The sequence below is a fragment of the Nipponia nippon genome, unplaced genomic scaffold, assembly GCF_047370975.1.
Source record: "Nipponia nippon isolate SJK-2023a ecotype South Korea unplaced genomic scaffold, ASM4737097v1 scaffold_6, whole genome shotgun sequence".
Lineage (NCBI taxonomy): Eukaryota > Metazoa > Chordata > Aves > Pelecaniformes > Threskiornithidae > Nipponia > Nipponia nippon.
The window spans coordinates 72,005,264-72,022,621 of NW_028262380.1; the positions used below are offsets into that span (position 1 = coordinate 72,005,264).

General features: G+C 37.0%; 1 long non-coding RNA gene across 1 annotated transcript in view; it reads right to left on the reverse strand.

Annotated features, from left to right (window-relative positions):
- Nucleotides 1–17,358, reverse strand: part of LOC148051557 (uncharacterized) — a 39,370-nt gene that overhangs the window by 20,461 nt on the left and 1,551 nt on the right. The window contains exon 2 of the long non-coding RNA XR_015699871.1: nt 12,256–12,335. This is a non-coding gene — a long non-coding RNA (uncharacterized LOC148051557). The remainder of the gene's footprint in view (nt 1–12,255; nt 12,336–17,358) is intronic.

The window sequence follows — 17,358 nt, forward strand, 5'->3', positions numbered from 1 at the left end:
TACATCTAATTTTACCAGTTCACTTAAAATGGTACGGTCATAATATACATAAATACTTCCTATATCTAAATACAGATTTTGATTAAAATATTTTATTGTTCACATTTTTTACTGAATACAAAATTACTACTGTATTTGACAATTCTATATGCATATGTCACATACATTAATTACAGTCATACATAAACAGATACAGAAACAGTCCATCCTGTTATGAGAAGGGAGAAAAAGCCCCGCTCTGTTTCATCCCGGTCAGCCTAAATAAGGGTGTCCAGGGTGTTCCCCGTTACGGGTCCTGAACAGAAAATCAAGGCTGCAGGTAAATTCATGTTTAAAAGCCTGAAGTCAGCTTTCTCTAGGCCAATATAATCTCTGTGTGATATTTTTGGTAATTAATCTCCGGTAACTAATAAATAGTATATAAGAAGCAAAAGTATTATCAGAGCTACTGTAATTTGAGAAGGCTGGATAGAAATAAACTTCTTTTAGCTTTAAGACAGTAAGGCTGCTGCAGATGTCTAGTTTGAAGAGTTCTACAGAGTCACTGATATCAAGAGAGCGCCTCTTCAAACCATCATTAAAAATGAAAAAAAAGTCTGATCTGTTTGTCATTGGTAAGTGTTGTTTTTCTCAGACATTAATAAATATATATGTGTGTGGGTGTGTGTATCTGTGTTTACCCCCAACTTTGCTTTCTTGTTTCCTGTACAAAACTTTGACATGTGACACACCAGGGTGTTTCACAAACACCGCGTCTCTGGGCAAATGAAACAAAGACGACAATTAGATGGCACAGCTGTAGCATGACATATTAAATTCTCTTTTAACTTACAGCTTTCAATTTTACACTTGAAAAAAAATGCAAATGTATATTCTCATATCAGAAGATGCAGTGGGTAGTCAGATTATGACTACCAATTATATTCCAGACGTGAGGTTTCTTGCAGCAGCAAATGTTTCTTTAATAGTCTATAAAACTTTTACAGCATTTAGTTTGGGCAAACTTACAGTTGTCAAAAGTTACCCTTTTTTGCCAAAATCATCCTTTTAGTCAACCAAAAAACAACTGTGTTTTCTCAGTCACTTTGAATCTTTTAAAATCTTATACTGAAACTTATGGTACAGAAACCTATAGAGCAGTAATACTGAAAGCGACATACTGCTTTTCCAAGGAAGAAAGTATACACTTATAATGAAAGGTTTAGACTGCATTTACCTTTATAATGTCATAGATAAATCAGAAATTACATTTTAGGCTGTTCCAAAACGTTCATGATTTAATGCACCAGAAGGCTACAACTGATTATGGAGGTTGTCCTAGGTATCAAGTGTACAATCTGTAACAGCTATGGCATTATAATAGTAAATATATCTGTATTTTCACTTAAACATAAAGCATGGAATAACTTCTCTAACAGTTAATTAAGACAGTATCTTACCTACTAACCTTTGCTATATCTGATAATGTGGAGTTAAAAGAAGGTTATCGAGTCTCAAATTATCAAGGCTACATCAGAGACTTCTTTTTATAGCCTTAAGGTAGACAATAACAGTAGATTTATATGGTTTTGATATTGATTTTAAGCACCACATATAATCAATTGAGGAGGTGATACCCATGGGAGATCTATAGTTTTAGGAGTCTCAGAATGGTTGCAGCAATGATCTGGTTTTTATTTATTGCAATAGCACTGATTCTTTATGTGTCTGAAGCAGTGCCACCATTTCAGTTGCAGAACAGCTTTAATTGTGATCTGAGAGTTTTAATCTTGCACCTAAAAAGTTCAGAAGCATGCTAGAAACATCTGTACTTATAGCTGATATCAGCATTGCATCATCCATCTGTAACCTCAAATGTCATAACCATTTAGGGCCAAAAAGATACTGTCATCCACATTGATTTTATTTTGACCTTTTTAAAGCAATTTGGGACAGACTAAGAAAAAAGCTATTAACTCTTATCCCTAAGTATTCCCAAGTATTAACAAAACTGCTTAACTGTATTAAGGAGGCTCTAATACATTGAAAAAGTTGTTAGCCATCAGAACTAAATAAGTAATGTGTGGGAAAGAACTTATTTAAGGAAGAAGTCAGCCCAGAAGCCCATTACAAACTCCTGCCTGCAAATTTGCCTGTAAACTTGAAAACCAGTACAAACAGCAACAGAGAAAGTAAGCATGAAGAATGTCAAAAGAAAATTCACACAACAGGAAAATTTTTGCAAAAGTGTTTGTTAGTTTAGTTTTCAGTATTACCACTTCTAATAGTGAGTCATAAAATCAAATGCAGCAAAAAGCATATACGAAAGAAAGATTATAATTTCAGGCGAATCTAATACATAAACTTAGTTATCCAATAAAATAACGAACTACAAATAGTATTTCTCAAAAATCACTGAATTTCATAACTTTGAGTCAGATTACCAGAGTGTTATTTTTCACCTGGTCTTATTTTTTTATTAGAATTATTGTTAATCTCAGAAAGGTTTGGTTGTTTTGGGGTTTTTTTCATTTTTTTGGTTCAGGATATTGTATTTTTAAAGCAAGGAAGATCTACATGATACGGAATCTTGGCAACTTCCAATTAACAATAAAAATGTTAAGAATATTGGACTGTAATATAATGATAAGATTAAACTGTGAAACAGGTTTGATTATAAAAGACCTGGTCTGAAAAAATATAATCCTGATGTAAAATGTTATATATTATGGCTGAGGAGGAATAATAAACCAACTTATGCATATACTAAAAGTTAAATATTCAATTATATTTTAGAAGTCATTCTTATCAGTGAAACACACTTGCTCTACCAAATAAAAGTTGCGTAACTGGAAATGAAAAACTTACAGCTGTGTCCTTCAACTTTTTCCAAGGTGCCTGTTGATTTTTAACTGGAAGAACACTTGAGATTATCTTATTTCAGGGGGAAAAATAAAACCAACTTCCATTTTGTTCAGTCATCTTCCTCTTAACTGAGCTACACTGTTCCTCTAAACTTCGCCAGTGCACATCGTATTTCAGGATAAGTATTCAAACCATGGACCTATGTGAACATTTGCTTATTCGTTTTGCATATGGGAAAATTGCAGCACACAGCTTTTCTACACACACACTCACACAATACTTTTTGGTTTGATTGTTCAGTCAGTTTTGAGTATGTGAACTTTACGCTTCTGGTAAAAAGTGCTTTCAGGTATCATGGCTGGTTTATTCAGGCTTTTATAGAGACATTGCTACCCCTAATTCAGTTTCCAATACAAACACAACTTATTAGCTTCTGCAGAATGATCAAATACAGTGGCTGTTTGAATTAGATAAAATCAAAACATTAAATTTGCTGAACGGTACAAATATTTGACTGACAATTCATTTGCTCGTCACTGATAAAGAATAGGTTTTGTAAAAGCCTTCTCAAACCTAGAACAAACTCCAGGACTTAATCCCACTAATCCTCCAAAGCTGAAAAACCTAAAAAATATCAAGTTCATTTTGCAGCATGTCCTGTTGGTCATGCAGGTCAGCAGATTCAGGCCCTAGAAAACGAAGTGGTAGGTGAACGGGTCAAGCTGAAAGCTGAAATGCATATTTTTGGGTCCCAGAATCTAACCAGGTAACGTTACGGCTCATGCATCCAAATTTAGCAGCATGGATCTAAACACTCTCTTTCCATCCTCAGGATTTAAACAGTGTAAAGTGTCCAAAAACTTGTAAAGGGAACTGGCTTTTCAAGGGATCTGAAACAGCCACGGATCACTGGTGAGCACATTGGTAACTCCCATGGTGACATCCTCCTCCCGCACGTGACTGTTCATTTACCTGGTATTGTGTTAACAAATCCTTCCCACCAGTACTGTTTAGTTTTCCTGTTACACACTGTTCTGCTCGAGGCAGAAGTTCTTATTCGTTAGGCACCTAAGAACATTGCAGAAGACACAGTTTTAGTTCAGCATCACTAGGTTTTCTTATCTAGTTGAAAATGCACAGACTTCTGCAAAAAGTTCATTGAAGGAAATGTAAAGTTAGGAGCTAGGAGCCAAAAGATCAGTGCGAAGCAATGGCGGGGGGAATAAAAGGCATAAAAATAAAACAAGATTAAATTAGCCGTAACTAGCCAAAGAGTGATCTGAGCAAGGTAACGATTAAAGCTAAGTATGCTGTGCACTACTTATGTTGTTGTTTTTCCTCAGTAAGAAGGAGCTGAATGATGGATGGAGTCCCGCTCTTCTTTGGACCATGAGAACGTGACACTTGTTGCTGTGGACTAATAGACTTCATCTCCATTAAAAGTAAGAAGATGACATTTTCTCCACCCCATCATATGAATGTTAGGAGATACCATGATAAAAGCCACAAGGTCAATGAAAAATATCTAATTTTATGGTCTGCTACCTCCGTAATTTTCAGGATTTCAAAAAAGCATTCTTTTTTCTACTCTTATTCTATTTCAGATATGGTGTTGGAGGTTTTCGTTTAGACAATGTGCACACCCTCATATTTAAAATTAAATATTCAAAGATTTTCTAGGTCACCAGGGAAAATTACATGCTGGTATGCTGTTGATCCTTTATAGATGTTTAAGCAGCACTCAGCATTTATTTTCCATTTTGTTTTCCACATCTAATGAGGAATTCTTTCGTGGATTTCCCCATGAAGTGCGGTTCAGAATACTCTACTCTTCATGTTGTTTCAAATTTTCTCTTCTCGACTTGCTATTTTACATGCAATAACCTAGATATCACTGCAGCTGTCTTTCTCCATGGACAATTTGCACTGTTCTAGTCCAACAACAGTTAGTTTCTATGAAATACTATATTGGTTCAGTTACTTTTAATTATTAAGAAAGTAAGGAGAAAGAAAATAAGCTTTAATGTTATTTGGAGGAGCCAGAACAGGACATGTATGACACTACTTCTGTATGCTGATTGGCCTCAATCATACCATCTCCTGCAATATTCTCCATTTTGCCCACATAGATAAAGGAACGCAGATGGCTACTATTTGTTTTAAAAAAGATAAGACCATTAGAGGTTCAGCAGATTTTGATTTTGGAAGAAAGCTCTTCATAAACACTAACCGGCATAACTTCATGGTTAACTGAAAATATGCTAGTACAGCATCTTTACAGGTTATTGTTACACGGCTTGCAAAAGTCTAAACCTATTCCAAATGTCAACATAAATGCTAAGAATACCTTCAGGCTATGAAAAAACCCACTGAGTCTGGGCTCATTTCATTACATTACATTTCATTTCATCAGACTTCACTCAAAGCAACTAAAAATATAAATTTAACTTTCACATGTAAAAAATATCTTTATATTATCAACTGCCAGCTGAAGTTTCTATTACTTTTCCATAAGTTCCCTCCTTTTAAAAATGCTGTAATCTATTCCATTTGTTTACAATAGTGTTACTGTATTTTAGCAAAACAAGTCAACTATACATCATCTTTCCAGCCAAAGTGCTGTAATATGCATTTGCTGTACCATAATTAAATATCTCCTTTCCTCCTTACTGAGTCTCAATACTTTTGCTGCACCCATTTTGCAATTGTGTTAATGTGCTTCTTAACAGCATCTCATGGTAACTGTTTTGCTCCAGATCCTTGAAGAAGAGTCTTGTAAAACACAGAAGTTTTGATGCATATGAATGCTAATAGAGTTATTTCCACCTTGTGTATATGCTGGAAATAAGACTCAATCATCTGGCCAGTGCATTTTAAATTTGGCAATCTTTCTGCTCAATTGAGATCAGCAGATTGTTGAACATTCATGGGTCAGGACTTTTTATTAGAAGACCCTGGTCTTATGTTCTTGCTTAAAACAATTCATCATTGCCCTTTCCGTTTGAAAAAGTTTTATGTTTTGAGAGTTAATTTACTGTATAAAGTTTGATTTGACAGGCCCTGAACCTTCTGCTCATGAGTTAGTTAACATTACATTTTTCCTACTCCTTCTTTTTAAGCTTCAAAATCATGGTTGATTTCCCTGTAATGAATAATTAATAAAGTAAACTGTTCTGCTGGATGAATTAGAAAGGAAACAGAATAGCAAAATAGCCTATTTCCTTTATAGTTGGGGTAGAAAAGTGTGATTGTGAAAGAAGAATATGAATATATGCATAAATGTTCAACTCTTTCACAGACCAGCAGTGGCTATCTGGAGACATCCAGCCAAATTTAGCCGCAGGGCAGACTGGCTCACATTTCATTCAGTCCCACAGAAGTTGCATACATTGAAGCCAGAGTAATGTATTCTATCATGTTCATATTACCTATATGTAAACAAAAAAATGCCCAGGTTTTGGTACAGACAAACATTCAAAAACTGAATTAGAAGGAAATCCCAAAACCAAATATCTGACCTGCTGAAATGCATTATTCCTTCAGTAACTTTTAAAATCTTGCTTAGCTCTTCTGAGTTCTTACATAAATCGAATTGTTGTATTAAATGATAACCACAAAAGTTAGAAAGCAAAACAGTGAATAAAAGCTAAAAACAGAACATTCGCACTGCATCTGAGGAGCTAAACATGCAGCTTCTATACTGAATTATTTTACACCCGCTGCCGAAAACAGAAAATATTGTAGCTGTGCTTCAGCACGTTCCACAGCAGATCTGTTAAAATCTCTACTTTCTCTCAAAATCCCTATGTTCTGTTTCTATACCCCAGCAGAAAAACATATTTTCATATTCAAAAATGGTATACAATTTTTTATTTAGTATACAAATACTTCAGTTGAATTAAAAAAGAAGAAGCAACAGCAAATTTTACATCAGAAGGTGGAAGACGTATGTTTCTTAATACATTGAAATCACCTTTATTTCCAGAACCCCAAGAATTCTTATTAAAGCAAATATGCAGCATACGTCACGTTTCCCAGGTTTAGTGAATTCCCTCTTTCTCTTCAAAATTCCCCAAGAAATTTCTTTACCCTGTTCTCTGGACTATGAATCAGAATTTCTCCGGGGAACAAAAAAACGCATGCCTCTTCATTCTAAGCTCATAACAATTCCTGAATGAGTCTCTGCCATAAATTAAGAAGCCTAAGGGTGTAATTACACAAATGAATGATTGAGAGGTAGATTTACTGTATTTTTGGGCATTCTGTTAAAAGCCTCTCTATATATATGCTCTTTCTCAGAGGTAATTGAAGTTATTTTACCTTATATTCACAAAGATACATTCACATTTACACCGCATTGTCAGAATCTGGATTTTCTTGGCTTTATGCCTGATTTGGAAAAAGTATATGTAAAGTATTATGCAACAAATAATGACGCCCGACTTGTGGTATTATTAATATGTTCTTTTTTATATTAGAAAAGAAAAAAGTGCAGACCATTAATTTCAAAATCTGTAGGAAAAACTTCTCATTAGGAAAAAACAATCCCTTTAAAAAGCCTTCACTAACATCCCACTACCAAAAATTAAAAGCTAATATTTAAAAGTTTCTTTTTATTATTTGTCTCTGAGTTCTGAGCCTTGCAGGGCTTTTCATGATCATCTTTCATAATCAAGAAAGACAGGAGATTTTCACTATATGAATTCTGAAATAAGTATGTGCTCATATAGCTCCAATTTAATTGCAAGTGTAGTGATAATTCTGATTAAAAGTCACATGCCATGCAGGGCAAAAACTGTAAATGTTTCAGTACGTGCAAAGAATGCCCTCAAGAAGAAATCTCAGCGACCTGAGAGTGCCTTTTTCACTGAATACGATCCTATTAGTCCCGTGTTTCTTCAGTTTTTTCCACATTATGAAATGTAGAGTAGAATTGCTGTGATAGATAGCAACAGGAAAGAGTATTTGGAAAAATCAATAGTAAGAGCAAAGGTGTGAAACAGCTTGTCCTTTGTCACTATGGTTTGGTTGCTGAGATGAACAAAAAACTTAGAGAATAATGATATACCAAAAGCTGATCAGAAAATGAAAGGCAAGTCATTTCAAGGAATAATTTCTCTACAAAGTTAAGAGTTTTCTGGGGAATAAACAAAAAACAAGAACAACGACAATTCCCTTTGACCTTTGGATAAAAAATAGACTGTTATGGTACTCAATTAATAGAGTGCTGCATCATGTACGTTGCAATTATAATTCCGAGTACTTCCACCCCCTTCTATGTGCCAGCGTTCATTGTTAAGATTGTAAGTGGTGTTCTCACCATTTCCCTTTGAAGATTATGATAGCTTCATGATGATGATGCACGGTGGGAGTTCAAGCCTCACGAAGAAGCCTCATGGCCTACAGAGTGTCATGGATGAGTAGTTAGGCCGCTTAAGAAATCACCGTTAAAGATATTTGCAAATAGTAATTTTAATAGAAATCTATGAAAGTGTGATTTAACAGAGTTCGATGGCAAGGTTCACTCTATTACTTATTAAATGAATGGAATATATATATATATATATATATATATAAAGAGAAAGAAAGAGGAAATCGAGCCCAAAGAAAATACAAGGAGGAAAAGGGGAGCCCTCCTGTTGAGTCACGAAGTTCAGAATGGACCCCCTTGCTTTCTAAACTCCTTCCACAGAGAGGAGCCTAGGTGTGGCTGGATCGAATCCTAGGAACACCAGAGATCAGCTCATGCAAACTTAAGAGTTCGCAGCTCTGAGAGGCGTCCCACTCAGGGAGATTCTGGTGCAGCCCGCTGTGGTCCAGGAGAGCTCAAAGGGTCTCACTTGGTACCGCTGTTTATAGAGCCATGAGATGATTGACTTTAGGCATCAGTAAATTTCCATTCCACTTTCACAGCCCGCGTTGAAAATTACTAAAGTTCTCAAAAATTCCAGTGATGCTGGTACAGATCCTCCTGAGTTACAGCCTAGATAAGACAGGCCCCAAGGCTGCCAGCTGGCTACTGGTACAGACAAAAAATATGTTCCCTGTTTGTGAGGGCTGCCTCCCTGGGACAGACAGGGCTGCTCCCACCTCAGCCATGTAAGAGTTTTGATATAGTCAAGGGATGCTTAACCGCCAAACTCGTTACACAAAGGACAAGTTTTGATGGGAGTTACTGAGATTGTAAAGCAGCTTCTCTTCCCATGCTCTGCCAGGTGCACAAGAAGAGAAGCAGGGGGGAATGCACCACCACACAGAGGGTAATGAGAACATCCTTACTGAGTTATTTCATTTACTTCAACCTGAATGTTCGCCTGTTCTCATGTCCACTTCCCAAATATTTCTGAAGCTGTCAGCAATAAAACCCCTCATATTCTCTGGAATACTTCAGGTGGGTGAGACAAATATATTTAGCTTTGTATTGTAAACAGATAGTGATATACTAACAGTATTTTTAGTCCATCTTTAAACGTAACAAAATTTAAAAAGCGATATTCCTCCCCGCACTTTCAGGTTACCTGTGATGCACCTTTCTATCAAAATAATAGAAAAAAATCTACCAATGTCAGTATTACAGTAAGGTAAGCATTTACTATTTTCAATTCACAGTTATCTACTTAATTTCAATCTTCAAAAAACGAACTAAATGTAAAATGTGAATCATTTGCTAAGATTTCAGCAATTTGAATCTGATCTCTTTTTTACTTAAAATTATTCCTTACAAAAAGACATATGCCATCCATTTAAAGTTATTATAGGGAGGAGGCAGTATATTGTCATTTCTGTTGGAATGTAAACTTTTGCATTTCTTGACTTTGGGAATGTTCCAGTGAAATGTATTACCTTTCATAACATTGGGTTTTATTAAAGCCCACAAACACACAGAAACCCCAAAAGCCTGTAAGTACAGAAGTGCTAGCTGCATATACTGTATGAAACATGTTCAGGACACCTAAGTCTGGAACAAAGTGGCTAAGTTATGATTTTGAGACCTTGCTCTGCCTGTTATATAGTATAGCTTATCCCCAAGAATGCTGTGCCAGCCTGAGCCTGAAAACCAGCAGCTCATCAACTGGCAACGTAAGGAACGTCCAAACCAAACATAGTTTTTTACTTTGTTGGCACCCAGCAAAACATGCGAGCCAGCCACCGCAACACTCACCAACGTGCCACTAATCTGTCCAGAAGATAATTCAACATAATTGGATAGAATGGAAAAGGAAAAGGAGGTGTTCAATGAATTCACATATACAGGACCAATACAGCGAGTGAGCTACTGAAAGCTGATACCGCGCTGGCCTTACACCCGTGTGCTGTGCAGAGCTAAGCCAATAACTTTCCCCACCACTCCAAATTTGTTATATGAACTGTCATTGCAAAACCTCCCAGGAGTATAAGCAAAGCACTTCTATACGCACCCAGGGCCTATCACTGCCATGACTCTGGCTGGTCAGATAAACCAATTTTACCTCTTAGTGGCATTCTCTAGTCTCATGGCCTCTCCTTGCTCTCAGCTAAGATGGCTGAATTGGCTTCTGCCCCTAAATGCTGCTAAATCCCACAGCGATCATGAATCAGAGCTCTTAGCCACAGTAGTTCATAGATCAATATATTAACACAGACTAAAATCAATGACAGTTTGCATTAATGTGCTAGATTTTGAATTGCAGCACCTTAGGACCAGACCCACTGCTCTTCAGATGGTTTTGGGACTTGTAAGCACCACTCAATGGATGTGATGGACAGCTGGAGGTATAACCTCTTAAATTGTCCTAGCTTGGATCAGTAAAGCTTGTCAAACAGAACTCATTAAAAACTCCTTTTCTCCTAATGCAAAAGAAGTACCTAGACCTTCCCTACTTCCTAGCCTAGCTTTCTACCCTTCTGCTGCTAGAAGAGAGTATCTTTTGTTCATACTTTGTATCTGCAAACTCTTCCTTTTCATCATCCCTGTTTTCTCCGTATCGTCCTCAGTTAAACTCAGAATAAACAGCTAATATTTTTTCCCTTGTCCATTGTTCAAGCCTTGTCATTTTGTTTAGCTAATCATCTTATCAGTACCTCTTGGCTTCTGTACTAAATTAAGTCTCCTCTTGACTTTACATAATCTGAACAACATATAAAAATATACAGCGAAAAACCTAGAAGTTTTCATCTCAACAACTTTTAATACAGGAAAGTTATAATAGTATTGTTGGCCATGACAATGCTTACAGTTAATTTTTGTTTCAGAAGCATATCCTGTAACTTGCAAAAGTAGACATGAGTTGATAAAAAAGACCTAAAATATCTATTTTGCATGATAAAATATCTATTTTATCGTTCATTTTATACATAGAGTATCTATTAACTTAATACAAAGCAACAGGACACATGAATAGCTAACTTATCTGTCATACAGCTGCACAACAGAATTACAGTAGCCTTTGTTTACTGTAAAACATGAGGGTTTTTTTTGTTTGTTCCTATTTAAATACAGTTGTAGAGAACACAAAGTGTGTATGGTAGGAAGCAGAGCTGAGTATGTCCAAGATTGTTCATGCATTCAGGTTTAACTGGGTTGTGGCTACAAAAGAATTTTCTCCGGGGCTAAGCTGCAGGAATTTAAAAATATTTTTGCTTTTTCTCATAGTTTGAAGAGTTAGTTGCTCACTTCACAGGTTCTCCTGACAGTTTTGTCTGACAAATTCCTTCTTGCTGCTATATCAACCTAGAACATCAGTGATCCCCTTCATCTTTTTCACTGCCACTCCATAGCTTTTGTAGGGTTTTTGCACTAAAGACTGGTTTGCTATAGAGTTTCTGTGTCTGTAATGCAGTGAGAGGATGAAGGGGTAAGTAGCAAACTGCCAGCTCCTGCAGGCTTCCACTTGAAGTATAGGGAAAACAAGAATGGACACAAACAATCTTCCTGTTCAGAATGGCCTTTGGTTCCTGTGCTGTACAAACAGTTCCAAACAGCAAACTGTATAAGCTGTCTGTTTAGGCACTTTAAGCTGTCACAGGTACTCACACCATTTTCCAAATCATATTTTGGCTGTGTAAGTCACCAAAGACAGGTCTACACATACAATTCATTCTGGAGAAAGTCAGCTGCATAAATCTAAAAACATCTGTGTGAATACCACACAACCTGGTTAATGGGAAGAAATCCAGATGTTTTACTCCTGTCTTACCTATAAATCATTTTCTGCTTGAGAAAATTAAACTGCAGCTGTGTTCTTGTGCCTGCCTTTTCACACCAAAGCACTTTGGTGGTCCATCTGACATTTTTTACAGCACCTCATCCTATTTCAGTAAGTCACTCCCATAGTCTCTACTGCCTGCTGGGCATTATCCCTTGTTTGTATGTCTGGTTTGCTTTCCACTGCAACAATCCACAACACTTTGGTAGTACCTTGAATATCTTACCTGAAGGGAAGCGAACTCCTCCTTCCCGCTTGCCTGCTGCACTGCTTCCAAAACACAGGCACAGCTCAGACATTCTTAGTCTATGGGGAAAAAAAAAAAAGTTTACAAATTTTGCAAGATAAAGCACAGAAAAGAACATAGTGACTACGGTACTGTCTGAGCTGGGCCAAAATGCAAGTGCTGTAGAGCTGCAATTGGGATGAAGGAATTTGAAGCAGGAGTGCAAGAAGGAGGACCATACTTTTAAGACAGAAAACACATGTCTAACCAGACTCCAGCTCCCAAACCACAAAGAGCTGGACAGCATGCCAGAATACAACTTAATTTCATGTCAACATGGGCAACAGTCATAAAAATATCAATACTGGGACTAATGATTCTTTTTGAAGTATGGACCTGGCATGAGAAACTCTTCCGTTTGCTGGAAATCTGTTCAGGCAGTACATAAATCATTCAGACTCCTTTAACCCTCTTCCACCGCCACTGACTGCTAGAGAGCAGGAAGTTTCCCAGCGCCACAAGGGCAGAGAATGCTAAATAACTGCTACCTTGTTTTCCTGGTGCAAGTCAAACCATACACGTGCAGCTGCAGACCAGCTCTGCCGGTTTTCCTAAGGGGTGGGGTACGAACTAGACTCTGTTCTGACTTCAATTTCCACATGCTGCTTTCCAAGTGCCCAAAATTGTAACCAGTGCTTTGAATAAAGACGCCTCCTTCCCTCTACCATTTGCCTGGTTAAAATGAAGCCCCCTGTGCCCCCCCACCTCTGCCAGCAGGACCACACACACACACTTTGCATGACCAATGTAGGAATCTTGCTCCAGTGACTGTTCATATGGCAAAGTCAGGCCACTTTTGCTACCCTCAATGTTGCCTTCATTATCTGCCTTGCCACATCCCCTACTTCTTACAAACAGCACGCAGACACACACACACACAGAAGACAGAAAACATTATACAGAACGTGGGTTTTGAGCACTTGGTAATATGATAAAAAAAGACAAGCAAAACTAGGATAAGGTAGGGAATTAAAGACAAAAATCAGCAAACATTTCCGGCATGTACAATGACATTGTTAAAACGTCTTCAATTTTATAAAAGTAAAACTGTGAAATTCTTTTGTAAAACAAATCCTAGAAAATTGTTTGGGTTTTTTTTGTTTGTTTAGGACCAATACATATATTTAAAAAGCTTTTTTAATGTAAGCATAACTTTTACAAGTTTTTTTTTATTTTTCCCTTTCTGCAGTAAAGCTTTTATCAACATCATTTCTCATTTAGACCAAGCCGTACGATAGTAATTTCCAAAGCATAAACAGGCAGCAAGCTGCAAATGAAAATTACCAGGAAACCATCACCCTTTTCCCCTTAAAAGCCTGAAACGTTCTGCACAACACAATATGACACAATGATGTCTAAACATGTTGCTGGCAACATGAAGTGGAATTTCAGAGACAGAAAGTGTACTAGCCATGGTATCATTTTGCTGTTTCTTGAGTAGGCAGTTATGGTTTTCTAGACAAGTAAGAAAAAAACCTGTTATTTTAGTGAATATCATGAATATGTACCTTACGGGACTCTACTTGCCCTTCTCCTATAGGTATATGGGATTTGGATTAGTGCAAGGCTGCCTGAAGAACATTAGATGTAATCACCAACCTGACCTCAGCAGAAACTGTATTCCCTTTCTCCCTCAACCTGTGCCCTTCTAATGTCATTAATTAGATATCTGGCCTCATGCAGCCTCCTTAATGATAAACGTAATGCAGTGCAGCAGCAAAACAGCATAAAGACCACATCTATCAGCTCTGTGGGCAAACAGGATGAAAAGTGAAAAAAGGATTTTCTGTCTTCAGGGAAGACACTCTAAAAACAGCAATACATAAACCCCTGTCATGGAAACAAACAAAAAAGCACTCCAAAAACACAACAACAAACTCCCTTCATGCCCTCACACCAAGAAAAAGAAGAAACAAAGGGGAATAAAACCCTCTAATTTACTACCACTGATACTAAACAACATGACAGGACTACAGCAGGTGGGGTTTTTTAACACCCCCCCAGAATACGAACACTCTCCGGTGTACATGTTAACTCTGACCAGAGGGTAAAGCCAGGCTTCTGAGAATGCACCTGACTGAGAGAAGGCAGTCGTTCCCAGGATGCCTCCAGCGTAAAAAAGTAAGTTCACAACAACCCCAGAGGAGGATTTTACGATGCATGGACCCAATGCTGAAGGAAAAGAGAGAGTTTCTGATACAAGGAAAGGCAGGCACGCACAAACACGGGCGGGCACACAGAGGACGGGAAGAAAGCCATGTCATCGCCCCGACAAAGGAACAGATTTGGTGCAGGAAACTGTGTGAAGGGGGCTTACAGCAGCTGAGAAAGAGACAGGGAATCCTACACTGCAACAACTTGCAGACGTTACTTAGCCTATGCTAAAGACGCTGCTTGCTTTACACATCCAGTTAGCTGTCTTTATGGTCTATCCAGGTGCTAGGGTGTACTTAAACCCCATCCCGGGAGGGCAGCTGGTAGCGAGACTTTCTAGGCACAACAGCATCCTGTTCTCTTTAGTTAATTCCTCGATCCCAAATGTCAGCATGGAAATCATGATAATCATGCAAATCATGAAATCATACACCTGGTAAGAGAAGCTGTCCTGTTGCATGTCCTCATAATGAATGACTCCTCGTCACCCTCATTCTTACATTTCATTGAGTTTATTTTATTTGATTTTCATTTCTTACTTTTCCCACTGCTTCCCCTTTATAAGCATAAAGTCCTAACAGTTCCTATGGAAGAATTATATTTTCAAGTCAGCCACATAGATCAACATAATGAACATGGAGCCTCAGATTTTATTATTCAGACATCAAAATGCATTTGGTCTTGAGCACAGGATGCCAATGAATTAATTCCAGGGTACTAAAAGCTAAACGTACACGCATTGAAAGATGTGTGCATGAACAGAAAACAGACATGAGCAGATCTTGTTTAAGATCAGTGCGTCCTCCTACAACTTCAAACGTTCTCTTGGGCCATCAGGTCTTAGTTAGCCTAATGTTAAAATATTTGAGGATAAACAAGATTTTCTTTAAAAACATCTTGCTCTCTCTCTTACCAGCAGAAGCACACTGGGCTCTATTCCACGTAAATTTGAATCTGTTTTAGAACACCTGTGATATGAATAATGTTTCTGTGGTCAAAAGAAACTGTTCTTTTTTATTCCTTAAATACTGAGGTTCAGTCAATTTTCCATTTCTAAAGGTATTTCTACTGAGAAAAAGGACAGTGTTCAGAAGTTGAACAGATATGTAACTCTTCAAAGTTTGAGCACATGTACATAATTTTAAATTCTCTCATTACATCTACAGATTTCAAGAAGAACATTAACTTAAGCATGAGCGGTCATCATAGCACGAGGCCCCTGAACAGCAGTCTCTACTAGCAATGCTGTGCATTGCAATAATCAATTTTTCAAATGTAAATGCCCCACAGAAAAAGCAATATTCTCCCCATTAAGTCACAGCAAAAGAACTAAGTTTGACTCATTTTAGCCCTATTTTTAAAGCACTCTTTTAAGTATCTCCCTCAGGCAATGAAAGAATTTGCAAAGAGTTTTGGTGAAGCATTAAAAAAATCTCACTTTTAATGTTTTGAAATCTTGCTCATTTAATTTTTTTCAACTTCACAGCATTTTTAACACACAGAAGGAAGCAGATCAAATTAAAATACTTGCTGCTTGATATATGCTAAATATAATACACCAAATAGGACATGATAATGGCTTCAAGGTAAAGAACAGGAGAATAGTGGCAGTTGTGCAGCTGCCTCAAAACACACAGGGTATTGTGTGAACTAAAGAATGACATTTGCTACTATTCTACCATAAATGTTACAGTTGCAATTCAGTACTATGCTGACACAAGGCACTGCATGGGTTTATGTTTCTAACACGAAATTATAACTTTTCCAGGTAATTGCAGTACAGTCATATTTCTCTTAGGTTCACAGATAAGGCATTTGTGTATATTAAAAAAGAGTTATTTCACCTATTATGGCAAACGGATGAATGAAATCATCACGCTAATTTCAACACTGGAAAAGTTTAAATAAAGACCATTAATACTTTATATCAAGTCTAGAGTCATCTGTAAACGCCTATTCATATTTTAAGGGTACATCTTTTATAGGTGGAGACGAGATTTTTCTGTCTCATTTTGGAACTCATGGAACATAATTATTCTCAGCTTTGGGTCACTCTTAGTTTCCTGCTCATGAATCTCTGTAAAAGTGAAATACGATTTTGAGGCTTGGCAAATACTAACAGAGAGACTGTAGTATTTAATTTTCTTCCTTTTGAGTTGTTTAAACAAGAAAAACAAATTTTCAAAATATTTTCATGTAAGATGAAAGGCCCTTTTTATGTTGAGAATTTCTTTTTTCTACAATACCCAATAAAAATTCACGAAACAATGTTATTCCTGTGAAAAGCATACATCCAGCACAAGTAGTCCTTTGGGAATTTTACTATAAGAGTTGGTACTCAGAAAAACAAACAGATTGAAAAAATTTTAGCCACATTCTTGAAAGTACACTGTGGTGGATGCAGCTATCAAACAACAATGGCTTCAGAGCTGCTTTAATATGTTTAAAGTTAACGGATGCATTGTTCTTTCTCATGAAGACTGATTTTTTTCTATCCATCCAGTTGATTTTTATTACCAGAAATACAAATATTAATCATACAGCAATAACATAATGACTTTTTCTTTTGGAGCCCTAATTGTGGCTGAAGTATCTCTAATCCTTTTACAAAATCCAAATATAAACAAGTTTTAACTCACACATCAGAGTTTTTCTCGGAAGCTGAACACAATGTAAAGGAATTAAGACAATGTAGAAATTATGATGTCAAAACAGTATTTCTATAGGCAATTCAAGGAAGCTGGAACTTGATCATAAGGTCCAGCAATGTGAAAACCAAAGAAAGGTATACACGTTTTTGAGTATGTGTAGAGTCATGCTATTAGACAGTATATGAAACAAAAGTTTGTGGTCACATAAAGAAGAGTGTCTAAATTCTAAGTTTCCTTT